The 24,439-nt window shown below is 50.8% G+C and overlaps 1 pseudogene across 1 annotated transcript; it reads left to right on the top strand.

Moving 5' to 3' along the window:
- Positions 1 to 2,948: 2,948 nt before the first annotated feature.
- LOC309583595 (olfactory receptor 14A16-like) lies at positions 2,949 to 3,764 on the top strand (annotated as a pseudogene). The gene has a single exon. The product of its transcript is annotated as an olfactory receptor 14A16-like (transcript).
- The last annotated feature ends 20,675 nt before the right edge of the window (positions 3,765 to 24,439 follow it).

The raw sequence follows: 24,439 nt of genomic DNA, 5'->3' as shown, positions 1-24,439 counted from the left end.
ACCTCGAGCATCAGGTGTGCTCTTGGCAGAGCGCCAAGGCACCCGGCCGTTATCCCTTTGCTTTATTTTATGTGTCTCTTATTGTCTTTATATTAAACTCTTTAAATTCTAACAGGAGAGTGAACCTCGTTTTTCACACTGCCCTGCTCTGACACTGCCCTGGAGGTGTTTCCATGGCCACAAACTGCCCGAGCAGTCTCTTAATTGTCCCGGCTTGAGACCGTGCAGTCCGTGGTCGGGCGCTGAGATGCTGTGTTCAGTCACTGCAGTCAGCACGGTAACACACCTGATTGTGCTGGACACGGGGTCCTGCCGGGCTTGGCATCACTCCAAAAGAGCCCAACTCTCCTGTAGGACCTTTGTGATGTCTGAGAGCCACTGATCTGCCCAGGCAAATCCGCATCCTCATCCTGTCCTCTTCATCGTTCTCTCCACAGCTGTGCTGGAAAGGGTAGGTGTGCACATTGAACAGGACCCCTCTGCTCCCAGTACAGCCCAGTTCTCCTTCAGAGCAGCCTCTGTGGGAGTGCTCCTGCAGCTGAGTGGAGCGAGCCCAGAGCAGCTGGCACCAGGCTGAGGGGCAGAGCAGCCCTCCTGGATGTCAGTGCTGGCAGAGGTTTGCACTGGGGGCAGCGGGGCAATGGCCAATTTCAGCCTTCCCAAGGACGTTTCCAGGTGGGCTGGGGTGTCTGAATACTAAAACCACAGGGTAACATTTGCTGCACCTCACGTCCCTCCTTCCTCTGTGGAAAAGAGCATCTTTCTGAGCGCCTCGCCCTCCCTATAGAGCAGCACAGGAACCCCTCCCAGGACCCTCCCTCCAAACACCCGGGGCTGGGGCTCCTCCAAGTGCTGTAAAAGGGACTGGCCCTTAATGTAGGAACCCAGAGTGCCAAGAATATTTCTCTGCCTGTTTTTAAGGGTTCTTACCCCCCTGAACAACACTGTTTTAGCCTCCAACCTTGGAAAAATTACCAACAGTCAGACAACAACTAGGAAATACAGTGGTGTGAATTAGGTGATAGACTACTATGTAAGATTGTCACAGGGTGAAAAAATTTAGAGGTTTTAGGCTTCTTTTTGTAGTAAATAGATAAGAGTAAAAAATATCAAAATGGAGGATTGTTGTTGCTCTCTAAACCTTCTTCTCCTTCTTCTACTACTCCATATTCTGCAGTAAAAGTAGTTTGGATTGATTGGATAGAAAATTCTGCAGTTCCTAGTCGTGTTACTGAATAATTGGTAGGAAAGTGAAAATAATGTACGTTTTTAGTAACTATTGGTTAAAATATCTTTAAAAGGCTGTGTAAATCTTGATAATTAGACTCACTCCTACTTTTCTGTCTTCTATGCTGTACCTGGGTCATGCTAGTGGCTCTGTTCCTCTGATAAGACTTAATAAACAACTATCTGGAAGCATTGAAACTAAAGGAAAAGTCTCGGTTTATCCTTGAAACTCCTTGCAAGGACTTTCAGCAAATTCTCTCCCATCAGGAGAGACTTGATTTATGGCACAGTAAAGTGTCACTTAAGGAGCCCAGGGGGAGAGGGCCCTGGTCTGCTCTGCAACTCAGGGGCACAAAGCAGAGCTGGAGCCTCAGAGCTACACAGCACCCCCGGCAGAGAAAAGCACAATTCAGATATTTCACAGTGAATAATGAAAGGAATGAGAGAGATTTGTCTTTGCAAGCAAACTGTGGGTCTGCTCCTAGGTAAAAGCCAGATACTGAGAGGTGGAAGAAACAATGGGAGGAATTCCACTGATTGATGAAAGGAGTGAGAGGGATTTTATAGGAGAAAGGCTCAGGAAGGATGTCTGGACTTCAGGCAGCTCTCTTGAAAGCTGTTTATTGCATAGGCGAAGTTACAGCAGTTCAGGGAGTGGGTATCCAGAGCCAGCCCTACAGCTGCCAGCTCCAGCTGTCGGCATTCCTGAAGCCGCTTGCTGTTCACGTTACAAAGCATTTTATACTTTTCTTTGCTGAGTATCTTAACACATAACAACCAATAAGCACCACACACAAAACTGTTACATTTGCCTATAGCCTATCATAGCTACTACCATCACCATATTACAGTCATTATTATCCAATCACAGGAGTAAGTAAGTTACAATTTAAGCTTACAGTGGAAAATTCTCAGACCTCTCTTTGTCTTCCTACATCGACATTTCTTGTTTGACTGTGATATCTCTCTTGTTGGTAAAAACATGTTTTCTATTTACTTATGCTCTTCTTGAGACTCGTTTACTTGGTGAAAAACACATCTTTGTTTGTAGTCACATACCTTTGTCCTAATCATAAAAATCTCCTTCCAACTCATCTCCAACCTTTGCCTTCTCAGTTATTCAGTGCTCAGTGTTTGAGCAAAACATCTTTTACTCTATATCAAAACTTGCTTTAATTTCTATCTCATCCTCAATTTCTACATTCAGAGATCTTTCTGCCAAGCCTACATATCTGTGAAACTTTCTTACCAAACTTTCATCCTCTCCAACAGGATTTGTCTTTACAAACAAACTGTGAGTCTGCTGAAAGGTAAAGATAAATACTGAGAGATGAAAGAAGCAATGGGAAGAACCATAAATTCCATAAGAATTAAAATAAAGGGGGGATATAGACTAGAAGGGAACCTTAGGTATTAGGCATTTAGGGAAGTCTGTACCTCTCGAGCACCTCAGCCAATGGGGAAAGAGAGAGGGAAATGCAGCTGGGAAATCAGGATTAAAAGGAGGCTGCGGCCTCCAAAAATTTGAGAGACCCCAGGGGCAATGCCCCGTGGCCTCTCCCTTTATTCAAATCAAGTAACAGGACTCCTCTGTCTCCTTTTTGAACATAAACCTCTGGTGTTGGTGGATTAATTTTCCTGACAGTAATAAAGTCTTGCTGAGGAGCTTCTCTGAGTTTCTCTGTTTAGTCTTTGGCAGTTTCCATGACCATAAGGAGCAGATGTCTAACGGCAGCTCCATCAGCCCCTTCCTCCTGCTGGCATTGGCAGACACGCGGCAGCTGCAGCTCCTGCACTTCTGCCTCTTCCTGGGCATCTCCCTGGCTGCCCTCCTGGGCAGCGGCCTCATCATCAGCGCCGGAGCCTGCGGCCAGCACCTGCACAGCCCCATGTTCTTCTTCCTGCTCAGCCTGGCCCTCACCGACCTGGGCTCCATCTGCACCACTGTCCCCAAGGCCATGCACAATTCCCTCTGGGGCACCAGCCACATCTCCTACTCAGCATGTGCTGCTCAGCTCTTTCTGCTTATCTTCTTCCTCTCAGCAGAGTATTTCCTCCTCACCATCATGTGCTACGACCACTACATGTCCATCTGCAAAGCCCTGCACTATGGGACCCTCCTGGGCAGCAGAGCTTGTGCCCACATGGCAGCAGCTGCCTGGGCCAGTGCCTTTCTCTACGCTCTCATGCACACGGCCAATACATTTTCCCTGCCCCTGTGCCAGGGCAATGCCCTGTGACAGTTCTTCTGTGAAATCCCACACATCCTCAAGCTCTCCTGCTCCAAATCCCACCTCAGGGAACTTGGGCTCATCGCTGTCAGTGTCTGTTTGCTCTTTGGCTGTTTTGTGTTCGTTGTTTTCTCCTATGTGCAGCTCTTCAGGGCCGTGCTGAGGATCCCCTCTGAGCAGGGCCGGCACAAAGCCTTTTCCACGTGCCTCCCTCACCTGGCCGTGCTCTTCTTGTATGTCAGCACTGGCACACCTGCCTACCTGAAACCCCTCTCCAAGTCTGCCTTCTTAGGTTTTCAGTGGTAGTTGTAGGGGTCTTTCTTTATTCTTTTTTTATGTGCTAATGTGTGAATTGTATTATTCTTCTCTTTTGTAAACAATTCTCTTATCTGTTGAACATGACCAAGAGACTACAGATGAGGGATTGTGCTCTCTGTACATTTAAACAAAATAAAGGACACTGCAAACACTTGTTCGTCCAAGATCCTTCCTCTGAGATGGTAGCAAAGCTGATGGCAGCACAAAAGGATAAAAGGATTCATGACTCCTTGCTAAAATATCTAGATAGAAAGCAAGATGAGAGAGACAAATTTCTACAAAATTTGGTTAACTCCTTACAAATATATTCAGATGGAGAGCAGAATGAGAGAGCGAAACTGGAATCTCTGCTGAATATGGAAAGGGACTTTACCAGACAAATGCGCCTCGGGCTGCGGAGTGGGAGAATCCATTGAGAGAGACACTGGGCACATCGACAGGGATGAGGAGCCGGCAGGGTGAACACAAGGATGTGGACAGCGGTTCAGATGAGGAAGAGCTGGGAAACTGCAGGAAGAATTAGCCTGTGAAAGGGAGAGGTGAGATCAGGCTTGGAAACTTTCAGAAGCAAAGAGAGTGACTAAGGCAGGGTAGGAATCAGTAGTACTGAGGGTGGGGAGGATGAGGAGAAGGAGAAAAAGACAGAAGTGTCGGGCAAGGAGACAAAGCTGGTGTCCTGGGGTGACTTTATGATGTGTATCCCATATCGCTGCTCTATGCCCAGAAATTAACTTTGTGCCTTTCTGTGCCTCTAAACTGAGCCTGACAGGGGGAAGGAAAAACTGAGCAAAACTTTTTCAAAGCAGTTTGCAGCTTGTTCAAGGTCGCACAGAGATAGCAGTTTCTTCCCAGCTGCCGCAGAGGAGCGAGGAGGCACCCAGCTTGCTGCTTTCCAGTCAGCTTTTGGCCAGGTTTTTTTCAGTTTCCTTTTCTCCAGAGAGAGACTGAGAGTTGAACTTTGCTTTTCCTTCCTTGGAATTTTGGATTTTCTCCCTTTTCTGCTGGACTGCTTCAACCTCAGAGCACATCAGGAGGGCTTTCCACCGGGCACAGAGGGCCTGGCCCTGGGCCAAGCCCCAGCTCCAAGGAGACCAAAGGGAGGACTCTTAACACTTTTTCCCAGGTTTTTTCTCCACAGCGAGACATTTTATTATTTAGCATTATTTCCCTTTTCCCGTGTGTTTGTTAAATAAATAGTTTTATCTCCTTCACTTTCCTTCGAGGAAAATTTATTTTTTCCCAAACCTGGGGGCGAAGGGGTGGTTGTGCCTTCTCTCAGAGGATATATTTCTAAATTTGGCCAAACCAGAACAGCTCCCTGTAGAAGGAGAAGTAGCTGTGGAAGAGTAGCTATGGAAGAGAAGGGAAAGCCAGGAGAGCAGGAAGTGGAAAAAGAGAAGATGAGCCAGCGAAGGAAAAGGGAGAGGCTGTAGAAGGGCAGGCAGAGACGGCAGAAGTGTGGGCAGCAGCTGCTGGGGAGCAGAAAGAAGCTGCAGAAGAGGATGTCCAGGGATACTGGAAACCAGGGGTTTTCCCAGGGGTAAATGGTCCTCATAAAGCCTGGTCCCACACGCAGAGGGCTGGCTGTTGTTCAGGGGGTTTAGATCCCCTGGAGAGGAGAGCAGGCTTCGGGGAAGGTGGTGGTGCTGCTGAGCGTGATCAGGAAAAGGAAAAGATGCTGAAGGCAGAGGGGCTGCTCGCTGCCAAGTCCAATCGTACTGGACTTCAGACAGAGCTTCGTGACGGATAGGAGAGAGAGAGACTCTTAGAGGGGGAATTGCAGGATGTAGAGTCTATACCCCTAAACAGAATTGAAACCAGAGGTGATGGTCAAGGTCGGCAAGCTGCTACCAAACAGTGCCACACACGGCGACCGAGATAGCGAAGTTATTTCAGGTTCAGTTGAATTAACAGATGGGACAGCCTGCAAGTGTTCCCACCCTGAATGTGGAGGTTGTGCCCGGACTAACCCAAGCACAAGCCGTAGGTGGAAGCACACAAAGAGGACAGTGGTTCAGTTATTTACCCAAGCCCAGTTCCATCCGATCAAGCAAAGCCATTTCACTGCCCGGGTGGTACAGGACTGGGCCAGGGGAGAAGGAATTAAATGCATCTTTCACGAAACAGGCCAATTAAGCTTTAGCACCACACAATGGCCGGTTTTCATGGGTTTATGGGAGCAGTGACTTGAAATACCTTCAGGCAGTTATTTGCGGGTAGCTGCCAATGCCCATGATAAACAGCATTGTATCCGTGACCGAAATGGTGTGAAAAACCTATTTTACATAAGAAACTGCACAGCTTAACCTCTTAACCAGGTTAATTCTCTTCATCCAAGAATACTCAAAGAACTGCTGATATTATCACAAGGCCTCTCTTGATGATTTTTAAACAGTTTTGGGAATCTGGAGATGTCCATTCTGACTGGATGCTGGCTAACATTATCCCAGTTTTTCAAAGTCAGGAAGGATGACCCTGGAAGCTACAGGCCTGTCAGTGTCACTTCAGTGCCTGGTAAAACTATGGAGAAGATTTTTCAGGGAGGCACTGAAAAATATCTAGAGGACAATGCATTCGTTGGTCAGAGGCAGCGTGGCTGCGTGAGGGGCAAAGTCCTTCTTATCAAACCTGATCGCCTTTTACGACTCTGGAACCCACCTAGCTAATCAAGACAGCTGATGCCATCTTTTTGAATTTCAGTAAAGCTTTAGATACTGTCTCTGCCAGGATCCTTCTGGAGAAAATGTCCAGCCCCCAGCTGGATAAACATGTCATGTGATGGGTGAGCAGCTGGCTCGTGGGTCAGGTACAAGGGCTGACAGAGGCTGGGGTGACACCAGATGGGTGACCTGCCACTGGTGGGTCCTGCAGGGCTCCGTTGTCAGCCCTGTGCTCTTCAACATCTTCAGTAAGGGTCTGGATGCGGGGCTCAAAGGAACACTAAGCAGAGTTTGCAGACAACACTAAATTGGAAGGAGCTGTTGACTCCCTCAAGGGCAGAGAGACCTTAAAAATCAGAGAGATGGGCAATCACCAACCATGTGAAGTTTCACAAGGGAAAGTGTCAGATTCTGCCCCTGGGACAAGGCAACCCTGGATATAAGGACAGACTGGGGGAGGAGAGGCTGGAGAGCCTGGATGTCCTGGTCGATGGCAAGTTGGACATGAGTCAGCAGTGCCCTGGCAGCCAGGAGGGCCATCCAGGAGGGCCATCGGTGTCCTGGGGCCATCACGCCCAGCATGGCCGGTCAGGGATAGAGATTCAAAAGCAGGCTGAGGCATCCCAGAAGCAGGCTGAAGCGTTCCAGAATCAGGTTCTAGCTGCTCTTGCCCCTTTGCAAAGCCAGCGGGTCACACGACAAGCCACCCGGCTCCGGTGCTTTCGTTGTGGCGTTTCTGGCCACATGAGAAGAGACTGTAACTCTGGCAAAGTCTGGTGCCAGAATTGCCGCTCCGATACCCATGCCGCCGCTGCCTGCCGCGCTGCAAAGTCGGGAAACGGGAAACAGAGCGGGACAGCCCGCCCCGCGATGACACCAAAAGCGGCAGCATATCCAGCAGCACAGGGGAGCCACGCCCACTCATTATCCGCTCCGGTGAACAACCCTTTCTTCTCCAACCTGCAACCCGAGGGAGCCTCGGCTTGGACCTGGCAGACTGTACCCTTATAGACAATCGACCACAACGCCTCCCCACAGGAATTAAAGGACCTTTGACTATAAAGGGGAAGGCAGTTGGAGCACTCTTAATTGGACGTTCATCTGCCACTATGAACGGATTACAAATACTCACCGGAGTTATCGATGCGGACTATACCGGAGAAATACACATGATGGTGCAGACCCTTTTCCCACCAATGTTCACTGAAAAGGGCACCCGACTTGCACAATTAATCCCATTGCCTGCGCTTACCGGAGAACTAGAACCAAACAGCTCCACCCTGAGAGGGGAGGGAGGTTTCGGTTCCACAGGGCCTGCAGCAATGCTCACAGTCAGCCTGCAACACAGACCATGCCGCACGGTAGCAGTATCATACCAGGGACAGAGCATTTCTAGCACAGCATTGCTGGATACAGGTGCTGACGTCTCCATCATCAGCAGCCACCACTGGCCTCAGCATTGGCCCACCTTTGACTCCGGAGCTACAGTGGCAGGAGTCGGGGGACTCACCATTGCTCGCAAATCCCCTCTCCTGCAATGGACTATAGCTGAGCAAGTGATCGGTTGCTGTGTATCTATCATCCCACTGCCAATCGGTGTCGCAGCCCTAGTGGGACAGGACATTCTGGCCCAGATGGGCATGGTGCTCACAACCGATGCACGTTTTTAGGAGTGGCCATTGCTTGGACTTTCCCAATCCCGATCCGGTGGAAGACAGACAAGCTGGTAAAGGTGGAGCAGTGGCCCTTAAAAAGGGAAAGTCTGGAACAAGCACCTGCCCTGGTGCAGGAACAGTTCAACCAAAGACATTTAAGGCTTTCAACAAGCCCATGGAATACCCCAATCTTTGTTATCAAAAAGAAATCTGGTAAATACCGATTATTGCATGACCTCCGAGCAGTGAACCAGCAGATGCACGACATGGGGGCACTGCAACCAGACCTGCCCAACCCATCCATGCTACCTGCTGAATGGTCGCTATTGATAGTCGACCTCAAAGACTGTTTCTTCACTATTGCCCTGCATGACAACGATAAGCAAAGGTTTGCCTTCACGCTACCAGCTATCAACAGGGAGGCACCTGCCCAGCGGTTTGAATGGACAGTGCTTCCTCAGGGCACGCGCAATTCACCAACGCTGTGCCAACTCTATGTGGATTCTGCTCTACAACCCATCCGGAGGCATTCCCCAAGATGCTCATCTATCACTACATGGACGACATCCTACTAGCCCAGGACACCCCATTCTCCATGCAGCAAAGGGACATGCTGCATAAAGCCTTGAGTGATCGGGGCCTGCAAATAGCACCTGAAAAAATTCAGTCCACAGCCCCATGGACCTATTTATGGTGGCGAATCACAGAAAGCTCCATACACCCACAGAAGCTGACCATCCACACAGACATCCGTACTCTGCACGATGCATAGAAGCTCATGGGAGACCTACAATGGCTTCGCCCCGTGGTCAGCTTCCCTAATGAATGGCTTAATGAACTTCGGCCTCTTCTCCGGGGAACCAACCCTGCACAATCTGTCACACTGTCTACCAAACAAAAGGCTACCCTGCAAGCTATTGCAGACCACATCACCACAGGAGCCACATCACGCCGCGACCCAGCCCTACCGCTGGATGTCACCATCCTATGTGGCCCACAGCATTTACTCGCTGCTATCACCCAATGCAAATTAATAAAATCGGGGGAGCCACCCAAGGACTTTAAGGTATTAGAATGGATCGCTCCACCGTTACAACCCCGCAGAACTATACAAGAAAAGGTGGCAACACTAGCAGATTTGATCCACAAGGCACGCATCAGGATCCTGCAGATTGACGGGACGATCCCGAGGATCATTTGGATACCCATACCACCCATGGACTTAGAATGGTTCCTGTTCAACTCACCTGAGTTGCAACAAGCCCTCCTTACCAGAGGACCCGCCCTGATGGTAAAGCCACTGCCAGTGCCTGCATTAGCATGGATGTCCAACAAGGGTGGCTAATACAGCCAAAGAAAGTACAAGACCCCTTGGAAGACGCCCTCACGGTCTTCACCGATGCTGGAAAGAAATCACAGAGAGCAGCAATTACCTGGAGAGATGCCGAGAGTTGGAAGCATCAGCTCTTAGAAGCAACACCTGAGGATTCGCTGCAAACCTTGGAACTGTATGCCGTTGCATGGGCCTTAGGCCATTGGCTGAACACACGGCTCAATGTGGTTTCAGACTCTCTTTACGTTGTAGGGATAGCAAATCGCATGGAAGACGCAGCAGTGCGTGATATTCGTAACAAAAGACTGATGGCGCTGCTAATAAGCATGCAAATCGCAATCTCAAAACAGACTGAGAAATACGCAGTGCTGCACATCAGAAGCCACATGGGAACAGATGGCCTTGGAGAAGGAAATGATCGAGCTGACCAACTCGTTGCAGGAATCGCTCAGCCTCCACTATCGCTCCACCAGCAAGCAAGAGAAGCTCATGCCACGTTCCACCAAAATGCTAAAGGACTCGTGCAAAGCTATGGAATTTCAGTGGCAGAGGCGCAGGCCATCGTTAAGGCCTGCCCCACATGCAGCTTCCACAACAACGGAGTGGGAGTGGGGTTGCAGGATCAATCCCAGAGGTTTGAAAGCCAACGAGATCTGGCAAATGGACGTGACTCACGTTCCAGAGCTCGGCAGGCTCAAATACCTCCATGTGTCGATTGACACACATAGCCACTTTATTTGAGCCACACCACAACCTGGAGAAAAGGCCAGAGACGTGCGTAGACACCTAACCAGCTGTTTCGCCATCATGGGAGTCCCCAAAACAATCAAAACAGATAATGGACCCGCATATGTCAGCAAGACACTCCAGACATTTCTGCAGACATGGAACATCTCCCACCCAACGGGCATCCCACATTCTCCTACGGGCCAAGCTGTCGTTGAAAGAGCTAACGGGACTATTAAGAGATACCTTGCCAAATTCAAAGACATAGCTGACCCAAAGGAAAGAGTAGCAAAAGCCCTCTTTGTGCTCAATCACTTGTGTATATTTGGAGATGAAAAGGAGCCCCCTGCAATAAAACATCGGGAGGGGGCCACGGCAGAAAAAATGGGAACCGGGAGCTTTGTTACTTACAGGGATATGGCCACAGGTTTGTGGCAAGGCCCTGCTGAAATTCTATACTTTGGTCGAGGTTATGTCTATGTGCTTGCCCCCACAGGTCCTCAGTGGATACCCAGCCGTTGGGTGAAACCGGTACCAGGCAAAGCTGGAGCTTCAACGAATCAGACCAACTGACCAGGTTCTACTACGCCTGCATCTGGCCATTGACCCCCTCCCCGCACCTTTGAGAGGGATCCTGCCGAGTAGACTTGCTCAGTTCCAGTCTCTTAAGGATGCTACTCACCTTCTAGAGGGACTGTGGCAGTACTACCCGGGGGGACTCCAAAACCAGAGCTGTTGTTGGTGCGGGAGGGTGGGACATAGGGCGTGGGTACTGATTTGGTGCGCTGGGTGTAGCAAGAGCTGGTGGGTTCACCAAGCACAGTTAACAGGAGGCCTATGGTGTCTCACATGTGATGCCGAGTGGAATCGACAAACTCTGCAAAGGGCATTGCAAGAAGAGACAGGCCTGCCTGGCTTTCAAGGCTTAACCTTATATGAGTCAGCAGAGCAACAGGTTATAGCAGAGTTTCGTTGGCGGGTTAGCCACGAAGTGCACCGCATCCACCTGCAGTTCCAATCCGCAGTGATAACCAAAGCCTGCCAAGATGGCATCAAAATACCACGACAGTGGATGGTGCGAACCTCTGATTGGGAATATATGTGTAATCGCTTTAGGGCTTGCAGTATTGCCGGTAGATGCTTACGCTCACATCGCAATAGATCATCGCAAGAACATGTGGGTCACGTGGGCTAATCAGATAGGCCAAGAGTCCTTTTGCTTATCGCTGGCTACACCTTCTGATCCTTTCCGTACCTGCCTTATTGGGGTTCCATTAGCAGATGCCAGTAGCCTTAAAAACTACACCTCGGAATATCAGGAGCCAGAAGCTGCACTCTCGGCTTTCTGTACTGTGACAACTGGTCGTGTAGTGCTCAAAATCTGTGAGACCCTTCAAATCAAACAGAATCCTTTAGCTGCCCAAGCGCAAAGGATCGCCCGAGGCCTTAATACATCCATGCTTGAGCCGCAAGAGCTAGATCTCTTAGGCTCCCAGCCTGGTCCCTATTGCCTTATGTTTGGGTACGCTGGGTTCCCAGGCAACAATACGTGGATGTCCTGGCAGCCCTGGTGGCCAATCAACGAAAGCACATGGCTACACCTGAGCACTTCATGGTATTCCAACAGCACAGCCTACTGTGATGATTCCATATGGCCTGCGGAAAGCCATGAGAAACCTAGAGCACTCCCTGTAGGTATCTTTCTTATCTGTGGTGATCGGGCATGGCCAGGGGTACCGTCTAAACCACTGGGAGGGCCCTGCTATTTTGGGAAGTTAACGTTGTTTGCCCCTAGCATCCAACAGCTCCTAAACATCACGCACAAACATCACAGACAATCACAACGAAGTATTCGTCAGTTAGGCCCTGATTGCAAAGACAATGTAAAATCATGGGAACGCCCTGCTGCCTTTTTTGCTTCCCTCCTAGCCCCAGGAACCGCATCAGCACACGCCCTCACCCAGCTTAAAAAGCTTGCATGCTGGGCAGGCAAACAATCAAATGCCACTTCTACTGTATTAGGTGAACTCGCTACAGATGTAGATAGTCTGCGTCACGCTTTGCTGCAAGATCGTGCAGCCATCAACTTCTTGCTCTTAGCTCAGGGCCATGGCTGCCAAGAATTTGAAGGAATGTGTTGCTTTAACTTGTCAGATCACAGCTCATCAATACCTTCCCAGTTGCAATGGCTTAATGAACATACTAAGAAGCTCACCGTACAGACTAGTGTAATAGACAGCTGGTTATAGGGAATTTTTGGGAACTTAGGAGGCTGGGCCTTTGGACTCATAAAAGAAGAGTTTAGATGGCTATGCATTATACTCCTGCTCTTACTTGCTGCTCACATAATATTCTCTTGCCTAGTTAAGCGCATAGAGCAAGTCACACACGGCATTTTGCTCGCTCAAATTAATAGAAACGGGGGAATTGTAGAGAATTGGCTACGTGACCGAGGACACGTAGACCCTTTGCAGCTTACAGAGCATGATTTAGCAGAATATCGCACTCATCTTGTATAATAGCTGAGCTATGTGAGAAAGGATGCATGGACTCTGCAGCTGATCAAGGCCTTATGCTGATACAGCGGGGACATGCTGGCCTTGGTGAGCAGTACAGTTAACAATAGACAGCTTATGGTCGGGGCATGGGAAAAAGAGGGACTTAGGCATGGGAAAGAGGAACTTGCTGACCACACAGGTAGAACTAGAGGGAGGGGTCGGCGGCAGTGCCGTAAACCACTCAGCTTGCGCCTTTTGGAATATGCATAAGCCTCATTAGTCACACTATATCTGTAATCCACGACTGATCAATAAAGGGAAGCTTGTTGATCACTCATATTGAGCGTCCGGGCTCTCCCTCCATCGCGACAGAGAGAGGAGCCCCCCTGGAGCAGGGTCCTGGCAGCACCTGTGGGACCCTGGAGAGAGGAGCCCCCCTGGAGCAGGGTCCTGGCAGGACCTGTGGGACCCTGGAGAGAGGAGCCCTCCTGGAGCAGGGTCCTGGCAGAGGAACCCTGGAGAGAGGAGCCCCCCTGGAGCAGGGTCCTGGCAGAATTTATGATCACAGGGGGTCCCACACTGGAGCAATTCCTGAAGGACCGACCCTGTGGCTGGGACTCACCTGGAGGAGGGGAGGATCCGACTCCTCTTCCTGAGGAGGACCCTGACCCCCATTCCTGTCTGCCTGCGCTGCTGGGAGGGAAGAGGGGGAGAACTGGGAATAAAGTGGGACTCAGGAAGGAGGGAGGGGTTGGGAAAAGGTGCTTTAGGGTTTATTTTGCTTCTCATTTTCCCGCTCTGATTTTGACTGGGGATAAATCCAATCAGGATCCCCCAGTCGAGTCCCTTTTGCCCAGAATCCATGAGGGATCTCTCCATGCCCTTCTCCCACCTTAGGAGCCTTTCCTTGTATTTTATCCCCATCCAGGTGTGGAGGGGAGGCATGGAACAGATCTGGGGGGGCACTGGGAATCAGCTGGGATCACCACACCCCACACAGCCATGGGAATCAGCAGAGGTGCCCATTTACCAGGGAATGGAATCCAGAACAGGAGAATTTGGGGTCAGGGAGAAAATCAGATCCATTGGGACACCCATGGTCTCTGAGACACCTCGAGATGAAATGGCCACGAGCCTGAGATTTGGCTCCATGGGATGTCTGGAATCCTCCAGGATGATCCTGTTCCATGTGCCTCTTGATGATCTGGACGAGGGAATTGAGGGCCCCCTCAGTAAATTGATGGATGAGCCTGAGCTGGGTGGGATGCAGATGTGCTGGAGGACAGGAAGCTCTGCAGAGGGACGGGGACAGGCTGGAGCCATGGCATCCATGGGACTGATGGCGTGCGATGGGCTGAGGACAGAGTGAAGGTCACAACAACCCCATGGAACGGTCCAGGCTGGGGGAAGAGCAGCTGGAAAACCGGGAAAGGACCTGGGGATGCTGGGGACAGTGGCTGGATGCCAGCCAGGTGTGCCCAGGTGTGTTAATGCGTGTCTCCATGTCTCCAGGTGTGCCCAGGTGGTCAGTGGCACCTGGCTTGGATCAGGAGTCGTGTGTCCAGCAGGATCAGGCCAGGGGTTGTCTCCCTGTACCTGGCACAGGTGAGGCCGCACCTGGAATCCTGGGGCCAGTGCTGGGCCCCGCACAAGGACATTGAGGGGCTGGAGCGTGTCCAGAGCTGGGAATGGAGCTGCGGGAGGGGCTGGAGAACTCCTGAGGGTGCTGGGGGTGGGTCAGGTGGAATCAGGAGGAATTTTTCCATAGAAATGGGTTGTTAAACATTAGGATGGAGCAGGGTTGGGGTCCAGGGAACACCTGGACGTGGCACTCCAGGTCCAACAAGGTGGGATCAGGCACAGGTCGGACTCGATGGTCTCGCAGGGATTTTCCAGCCTGGCCTGGTTTCAGCTGGGATGGAGTTAATTTCTCCTCAGAAAATGTTCCAGTGCTGAGGTTTGGATTCGGAATGAGAACAGTGCTGGTAACACAGCAATGGTTTGGGTTTTGCTCAGCCAGGTTTATCCTGACTCAAGGACTTTTTCCCTCATCTCCTGCTCTGCCAGTGGGAGGTTCCCAGAGGAAACGGGGAAGGAGCACAGCTGGCCCAGGGGACCAAACTGGCCAAAGAGATTTTCCACAGCACAGAATGACCCTCCCAGCTCTGAACTGGGGGGAGTTACCCAGAAGGGTCGATCTGGGCAACTGGATCTGGGTTCAGGAAGGGGGCTCTGGCATCGGTCAGTACTAAAAAGCATTAAAAGAACTGTACCAGACATGAACCTGGACACTGAGTGGCTTTTCCTTGAAGCTCCCAAACGACTGCTGGAAAATTGTAAGGATGGTCAGGACAACTGGTGCTGGCCAATCGTTTGCATATTGGAAGGATCTTCCACCCTCTGGTTATTCCATTTTCCAGCAATTCCTGCCATGAAACCAGCGTGTTACTGCCAGCAGGTACTGCCAGGGAAAGCAGCTGGCAGACACCCACGGCTGTCCCCCGCTTCCAGAACGGGAATGTCCAGCTTGTACCCACTGGCAATCCACAGACCTGTATCGTTTGATTTTGAGAGAGCCTCACTGATCAGGGCAAGAAATAATCTCCGCACAAAGAGGAAAGACAAAATAACATCCCTTTACAAACGCCGCCCAGCATTTGTAACAGATGTGAAAGCTCGGAAGGTTAACTCTTCCTTCATGTGCCACTCAAAAACTGGCATCTGAGAGCAGCTAAGCACAAAGTTTTCCACTTTTTTCCCTTTTTCACAATGAAAGGAGTTAAACGAAGAATTTTGTATTTTTGCCTAGTTTGGTAGTTCATTTTTACTTGGTTTTGTAGTTTGCCTAAACTTTGTAACTTTCATTTTATAATTGATGTTTATGTGCTTGATCTTCCTTAAACTCTGTCATTTTCAATTCATTGTTTAGCTTTACCATGTAATCAACATTTGTATCTTTCTTTTAATTGCTATTTAGATCACTAGCTTGTAGTAGAACATTGACAACGAGGGACTGAAAAAATGAGCAAAATTCACCGGCTGTGGCTTTTTTACAATGACCTAAGACCTCCAAAACGCTAAATAAGTAGAAACTGTCCAGATGGACTCTCTGGTCTCTCCTGGCTGGGCTAATTGCATGAGTCCTCCGGTGCCACGACAAGAAATGGACAAAGTCAGCACAAGTGGATTGTGCAGGCACTAAAACTTGCCACAGCGAAGGTTCAATAAAAGGACGTGATGAGGATGACGATGGAATCGTATAAAATAGCAGTAAGCACCCCTAAACCCCAAAATAAATGCTGCCATTCCAAACAACGAACAGCAGATAGCAATCTTGCTCCACGAAAACAAAAAGGACCAAAACCCGAGGAATTGAGAAATGCTGTGTCCATGACATGACGAGGGGACAGACTTGGGGCGTGGTTTGGGGAATTGTTTGAATATTACGATGTCTGTAAATCCCAGGGAACAATGCCTAATCGGATGTGTTTATGGAGGGACAAACCCAACGCGTTCCCGATGTCGGATTAAAGGAATGCTTTCTTAACAGTTGATGCTCTTAAGCGATTTTCTTTGAATCAACAAACCCACGGCCCACAGCATTACCAAAAGTGCAGCCCCTGTCCCATGTCCCTTTCCCACTCCAACGCACACAGTTCGCAGCAATGCTGGCCACCAGAAAATAGAAACCCAGCTCAGCGTGAGCACCAGGGCCCCACTAAAGAAACAAAGTCTTGGCTCAAGAAGATGCTGAGAGTGACCTCAGTGTCCCTACTCACCTGGAAGGGACAGCCCAGCAAATTCTGTTTCCCCAGCCTGTCACAACAAGCTGCTCTCCCGACAGAATGACAAAAACTCGCAGGAAAGTGAGTGCAAAAGAGAAGAAGGTTTCCATGTAATGTTAAATTGAATAAGGCATCAGAACAGCTTTAGCCCTTTATACCATACAGAGGTTTTATTCACGAATATTAATTAGAATTATCCTAAGATATAAGAAACTGCATCATCAGTCACAGCCACAAGGAAAAGGTGAGACACAAAGACCTTCAGCTGTCCGGTAAAATGATCACAATATATTTTGTCTGACAAGTTGTGCTACAGGCACACATGTATGGTCACGGTGGAACAAACACCTGGCTGTAAAGTTTCATGACACACCCAGTCAGAGGAAATACCCTCCAGGTGTCCAGCACGCTGTAATACAGAATGCCTGGATTCTAATCCTTCAAATTGTGTGAGGAAGTTTGTTCTCTGGCTGACTTCAGCATCAGGAGAAGGGAGTAGGATCATGAGGGGCTACTGAGTGCCAGCACAAGGTCACTGCTGTCCCCGGGTGTGTGAGTTGGCACAGGCAGCTGGAGCAACTCGCGGCTGGAGGGTGAAGAGTAAATTTGTTTCTCTTCCCTCTGTAACCGGGAGACCCCCGAAGCAAGCCCTGGGCAGAGGCACACCAGGGAGACACAGCCCCTTAAACGGAGCCGATGCCAGAGGATCGCGGCTGCTGTTCACAGGGTTATCCAGGGCTATTCCCAGTCGCAGGATTACTTGAGTGATTTACAGTCCTCCTCCCCAGCCAATTTCTAACCCATTCCCCCCAGTACCAGAAAAGAGAGGAGGTGAGGGACCAGATTTTGACACAGGACTCTCACTTAAAGCCTGCGTGCTGAAAATCCCGCTCTGGAAAGCCGGTGTCCATAAAGGAGATGGAGGAGGCCTTTATTCGAATAAAGGGAGAGAGTCCACCGGGCTTTTCTCTCTCGCGGTTTCGGAAGGTGCAGCCTCCTTTTACCCTAAACCCCGGCCGCACGTTGCCCTCTTCCTGTCCCCACTGGCTGAAGCACGAGGAAGGTGCAGCCCTTTCGAAGCGCCCGCCACGTATTCCCCTCCCGAACGTGTCATTTTCCCCCAAAGTTCGGAAGCACCCACCTTTCCTATCACCTGGCTCACCACGTCTCAGGAAACCGTCTGAAACCAGACCCACCTGGTGATGCCTGTGCCGGGCACGGAACACGCAGGGGTCTCACGTGGAGCAACTTCTCATCTGTGCGAGAGCCGGGTGCTCAGTGCCAGTGGGTAGTAATCATGGAAATACAAACAGGGAATTTTCTCCTTCCGTTTTTGCCACTGAATCTTAAGTGCTGGCAGGAGACAGAGTGGTGAAAAACGATCAAAGCAACGCCGAAGAACAGCCCTCCCCCGCAGCCTGCATTCACGGGCGCGCTCACACCGTCCGCCCCTGCCATCAGCACCACAATGAGAGTCATTACTGTGGAAGAGGCTGCAAACAGAGCAAGCGCTCAGGCCAGGAGCAGAGAGAGGGTGTACCAGGCGGAACTCCAGCCAGCCCTGCAGAAAATCAGTTTAAAATGCTGCACCAATTCCAGGGTCTGCCTGAACAGCAATTTTACAGCAGGGAGAGGTCGGAGCACACGGACTGTCCTCACCCTGCTGGGAAACTGCTGGAATTGTGCGGTCACGGTCAGGCCAACGAACGGAGACTTCTGCTTCTGCTGGGCTTCGCACAGGTCACAGGCAGAAGCCGGGAAAATGAGTGTCCCCACAGACCGCCTGCAGGAGCAGCCCCCGGGCAGGGGAGCCCTGAGCTCACGGCGCAGTTTGTGTTGGTGAATACCCAGAGCCGGGATTTGCTCCGCTTTGAAAGAACGGGAGATGCTCCTATTGAATGCCAGCCTGAGCTCTGACTCTCTCCTCGGGTCAGAGTCCTCTGTCCAGAGAACCAGCCCAGGCCTCCCTGCCTCCTTGCAGAGTGGAACAGACCGGTGCCCGTGCAGAGCCTCCAGAAAGGCATTTCCATCTCTTTTACTTTTCGCTTCACCAGAGCCTCACTAGAGAGACTGCATTTGTTGGGCTGAAATTTATTCCTAATTGCTCCCACCCCGTTTAGCACAGTCCTCTCTACGGCAGACATTGAAGAAAAGGCTAATTATCAGCCAAAAAGAAGCTATTCAGGGTGTTCTATTGTTTTTTCCTGCTGGGGAGCTGGGCAGATGGATGGCTCAGAATACGTATTCAGAGCTGCTGCTCCAAAGTGCACCATTTCTAAGGCTCTATTCCCTAGCCAGCAGGGTTTAACCCAAATGCTCCTTATGGATGTGCTCAGTTCCCATAGCTGTGCAATCCCGCACATGGGATCTGTTTCAGAGGATTTCTTCTTCCTCCTTGAAAAGGGGCAGATGTAAGAAGAAGCCTAAAAATGTTTTTGCTGTTTAAAAATATTCATGAAAAGTAAAACGTCTGTTACAGAGAAGCCACAAAAGGAGAAAAAAATGGGGTTTAGGGATCTTTTGAAACCCCTGGTGTGAGAAGGGTTGTAGCATTTAAGGCTCAAAATACAGCTTACAAATCCAGCGACATCCAAGAGTGGATTTTTTTTCTCTGCTCTTTTTGGTGATATATCAATAGCTCTCCTAGGAAGCAGAAAAGTTTTGCTCACTCCATCAAAGATTCCTCACTAGCACAGGACTTAAAAACTAAAAATTAGGCCTACCTGGAAAATGCTCCTTAGGCGTTTTTCACTCTCACCTTCGAGAGCACTCGTCCACACCCTGGGATTTCTGTGCCCCTCTGGATGGGAACTGGTTCCGAGCAGGGCACAAACCCTGCAGGGAGGAGCGGAGCTGCCCCTGCCTCCTCCAGAGCCCCTCTCGGGCTCAGGGCTCAGCCCCACGTCTCGCCCTCCCTCGGCAGCGCCTGTCCCGGGGGCACATCTGGCACCGCTGGGGCTGCCCGGGCACGCAGGTTCCCAGAGCCGCCGGAGCTGTCAGCGGGAGCAGAGGACAGCCCTGCTTCTCCCCAGAGACCGCCCGAGCAGCTGATGCTCCACCGGTGGCTCCAGCTCATGGGCGCCGTCCCTGCTGAGGCTCAGCTGCCTTTCGGCCACTGCCTTTGCTTTGCAAGGGAAGAGCCTCACTCACCCTTACAGAAACCACATTCAGGTCATGGCGTTTTCTGGTTCAAGGGCAATTTCAACACAAAAAGAGAGAAAGGAAAGTCAAAGACTGAATGAAAACTCCAGGGCCTCAAATGTATTGAGCCACTTCATTCCCATGATCTTTTATCACAGGCAAGAGTCTCAATCCCACAGATTGTCAGCTGCCAGAGACCATCTTCCCTGGGTGTCAGAAAAGACTTCGGAAAACTAAGAAAGAACTGGCAGAAGCCTGGAGGGTCCTTTGTTCATTGTGTGCAGAGTAAGCAGAAAGAAACCGTTCTGTGAAAATCTGAGCTCCGCAATCATGTAGGACAGAGAGAGGAGCAGCCAGGCCTGGGGGAAAAGCCACAAGCACACAAGCCTGGGGTTCTGCAGCTTCCTTCTTCGCCTTCTGTAACCTGGACAGAACTGAAGCCCAGCGACGGCATTCAGCTTTGCTGCTCTTCAGTGTGGGTACTGCACACATCCCCAGTGTGCTGTGCACGGATTTTCCTCAGCTCGACGTACAATCATTTTCTTTCTGTTTCACAGAGTCCAAACTGTCCGTGTAGCTCTCACTCAGAGAAATGTGCCAAGAGAAAAGCACTTGCTGGATTAGCCTTTCCTTCTCGCAGAGTCCGGCCACCAACTTGAAGCCATCTGGCAAAAGCAGAGCTCACGAAAGGGCCAGCTGAGAAAGCTCTTGCTGCCTACAACTTCAACTGCAGCCCTCAAAGCAGCAGCACACACGCTGCTCTCGGCACTTTCCTTCTCAGCTCTGGGCACCATCCTAAGGCTTCCCTCTGCCAGAGTCAGGATCCAAAGACAACGGCACCAGGGACTGCTCACACACAAAAGGCACCAGGACAAAAGGCTCCCGAGCTTGGCCTTTGCATTCCCGCGGACAGCTCAACAGCTCTAAGCCAGAGAAGTGCCTGGTGGGAAGAGCCTTTAGAATCACTCCGAGCACCTCATGTGCACATCCAAACCTGCTTTCCTTGCCAAAGAGAGCAACTACAAGCCCATCTCCAGAGAAATGGCATCCCCTCCTCCAAAAAACAACGCATCCAGGGTCTGATCCACCTCCAGTATCGAATATGTCCAACAATTGCCCCTACACAGAAGGGGCCAGGAGAGAAATGTCTTGCTGGACTATTCCTCCCCATGGTACCTTAACATCTGCTCCAGCAACACTGGCACTATGTCCTTGCCTTGGCAAGGAAAGGCACTCCGAGTCTCTTGGCCTTGCCTTGCCTTCAGTACCTTGTCTAGTTCTTCTTAAGCTACCCTTGCTCTGCTTCCTTTGCCTCGGCTGCCTTGCCTTGCACTACCTACAACTTGCTGGCTTTGCTTTGCCCTGCCTACCACTCTTGCCCTTGCCTTCCATGCAGGCAAGGCGCTGCAAAGCAAGTGCAGGCAATTGTGGGCAAGTCAAGGGAGAGGTAAGCAAGGCCAGAGCAGTGAGGTGAAAGCAAATGGAGTGGTAGGCAAGAGAAGGCCCAGACATTAGAGGCAAGGCTGGCCATAGGAAGGGAAGTCCACTGATGGGAAGGCCAGGCAGAAACAGGAAGGGCTCAGCAATCCAAGGCCCTGGAGGAAAGCGGTAGGCAGGTCAAGGGCGGGGCATGGCCATGCAAAGGAATGCAAGGCTATGATGGACTAGCAGGGCAAGGCAAGGAAGCTGTTGTGTTGCCGAGGCAAGGCCAGGCAAGACAGGTGAGAAGTACATTCAAGGACTGCTGGTACACAAAAGTGGCCAGGACCAAGTGCTCTGTGTGGCCTTGATCTCACATCTCTCCTCTGCACCTAAAAGACTTTGTATGTAAAAGAACTCTCATTCTGGTCCTGGAGCCCCAGGGCAAAATGTGAGTTGCCTGTCCAAAATTTAACACATGCAACAGACAAAAGCTGTCCAGAATGATGGGTCTGGCTGCGTGGGACCTCCCCTGGGCTTCTTCTCACGTGCTCCAGAAACACTGGGGATGCATGAGACCCTTGAGGGTCCTTGGGGGAGCTGATGGGGCAGGGCAAGGCTGAGTAATATCATGAAAAAGGGGTCTGTGACCACTTCCCTGGGGAGCCTGTTCCAGTGCTCAGCTACCCTCTAGGTGAAAAACCTTTTCCTGATATCCAACCTAACCCCCCTCTGACTCAGCTCCAGCCGTTTCCTCGAGTCCTGTCCCCGGTCATGCGAGTGACAGATTGGTACTGGCCCCTGCACTGCCCCTCGGGAAGATGTTGACGACCTCAGTCTCCTCTTCTCCAGCTGGACAAACAACTGCCCTCAGCCATTCTTCACAGAGCCCCTCCAGACCCTGCCCCATCCTCGTGACCTCCTTTGGGCACTCTGCCGTGGCTTCTTGTTGTTTTTACATTGTGGTGCCACCCCAGGTGAGGCTGCCCCAGTCGAGCAGAGCGGGACAATCCCCTGCCGGGCCCAGCTCACCATGCTGGGCCTGATGCCCCCAGCACACGGGTGTTTAACTTGCCACTGCCCAGGACCTGCCAGGTCCCTCCCTGCAGCTGCTCTCCAGCCTCTCCTTCCCCAGTCCGTGCACAAAGCCGGGGTGCCCCATCCCAGGGCCAGAATCTGACACTTCCCCTTGTTAAACCCCGGGCAGTTGGTGACTGCCCACCTCTGTTTACCAGCGAGGTCTCTCTGTAGAGCCTCTCTGCCCTTAAGGCCGTCGACAGCTCCTCCCTGTTCAGTGTCATCAGTAAATTTACTCAGTATTCCTTCAAGTCCTGCGTTCAGGCCATTAACAGAGGTTGAAGAGCACAGGACCGGCAGCAGAGCCCTGCAGAACCCACCAGTGACCACTGCCAGCCTGGTGTCACCCCCGTGGCTCTCACCCTTCGTGCCTGACCCACAGGGCAGTTGCTCACCCACCACACAATGTGTTTATCCAGCTGGGGGCTGGACATGTTCTCCAGAAACATTCTGGGGCACGCAGCATCCAAAGCTTTGCTGAAATCCAGAAAGATTCCATCCACTGGCTTCCACCCTGTCCTAGAAGGAAATCAGATTTCACGAGCAGGACTTTCCCCTCATGAAGCCGTGCTGGCTCTGACTGACACCGTTATTGTCCTCCAGGTGTTTTTCAATACTTCCCAGAATAAACTTTCCCCTGATTTTATCACGTATTGAAGTCAGACTGACAGGCCTGTAGTGTCTGGCGTCCTCCTTCTTGCCCTTCTTGGAAATCGGGACAACATTTGCCAGCTTCCAGTCAGCTGGGACCCCTCAAATCACAGATCTGAACTCTGTGTTTGCTCTGATTTCTCCAGGGGAAGCAGCCTGCTCACACCTGCATGTTTGAGCTTCTATTCTCCTCAGGCAAACCCACTTTGAGGGCAGTAATGGTTAAAAGAATAATTAAAAATACATCCTGATTACAGGCGCCACCTTTAAGTCAACACAGCACTGGATATTTCCCAAATATTTTGGGGCAGAGCCTGAGGTCAGTGGCTGCACTAAGCAGCCCCTTGTTTCACTTGGATGGGGCTTGGAGCGAGCTGGGCTGGCGGAAGGTGCTGCCCGTGGCAGAGGGTGGGACAGGATGGTTTGGGAGGCCCTTTCCAACCCAAAGCATTCGGAGATTCCCCGATTCCAGGCTCTCCGTGGCTATGGCAGTGCAGGGGAATTCTGTGAGGACTGCAGAGGCTCGGCTGCTGCCTGAAGGGGCGGTCCCAGGCAGGGAGCAGAGCTCTCTGCTGCTCTGCCTAAGCACAGGTACTGATGTTTGTTCAGCAGCGTTTCACACACACCGAAGGGTTTGCAGCGATGACCGGGCTGAGCTGTAACCTTGGAATTAAACAAAACCATTGAGGATGAAACAATGTCCTCATTTTTAAGGTGGGACTCACAGGGCACAAGTGAACTGCCATGAAAGTCAGGTTTGGAAAAAAGGTCTTAATCGTGTGAGTTTGCAGTGGTTTGCAGAAAGGAAACTGTAGAAGCCTTGCTTAAATGAGGGCTCTTCTGTGGCATGGTTCAAAGCCCTCTGCTTTTCCTTTGAAGGAAACGTCTTTGTGGGCATGGTAAGTGATACATTTAATGAAATTACTTAATTGCGTATAATTAGCAATAAATCTTTGCATGGCAATTGATTGCATTTCCTTTGGATAATTCAGAAAGTCAGTAGATGTCAGTTTGTTGCTACTCCCCACCCAATTCCCCTCTCATGCATTGGCCCATCCACGTCAGATGAGGTTCTGCAGGGATCAGAGTTCCCTGGGGCCAGCCACGCTCCTTCCACGCTCATTTCACTTTACAGCGCATGGTGCAGCTCCTGTCCACACACCGAGACGTTTCTAACACCAGAGCCAGCTTGTCAGGGCTCCTTAACCCGTCTGTATTCAGAACAAAACCCCAACCTCAGGTGAAGTTGAGGAATGTGTCATTCCAGAAGGTATTAAGAGGAAATGCTGTAATTTTTGTTCTTTGCAAAGCAAAGACAAGAAGCCCATCATATTGTGCTGTTTAAATTAAATTGTCTGATTACATTGCATGGATTTTGGTGGCTGGGAAATGGTTTACTGACATTTTGTGAGCATTTTCTTTATTGTGCATTTCAGATCTCTGTTTGAGGAGCTATCTCACGTGTTTTCCTGCAGAAAGCTCCTGTGTGGATTCTCCACGAGCAGCTGCTTCCTGAAGGGCTTCTCCCTCTGCTCTGGTGTGGGTGGTCCTCGGGCTGGGTAAATGCTGCTGGAGGATCCCAGCCCGATCCGTTCAGGGTCAGGTTCCCAGGACATCACCGGCTCCTTCCCAGGGCTGGGGCGCTGAATGGTCTCTCCCTGGGGGTCCCTTGAGAGCAGCTTCCAGAGGGGGCAGCGGGAGAACGCGAGGGAACGGGC

Source organism: Coloeus monedula (assembly GCF_965178545.1).
Source record: "Coloeus monedula genome assembly, chromosome: 31".
In the NCBI taxonomy this organism is placed as follows: domain Eukaryota; kingdom Metazoa; phylum Chordata; class Aves; order Passeriformes; family Corvidae; genus Coloeus; species Coloeus monedula.
The sequence above is the reverse complement of the archived record's forward strand: the minus strand, read 5'-3'. Positions and strand labels throughout refer to the sequence as shown.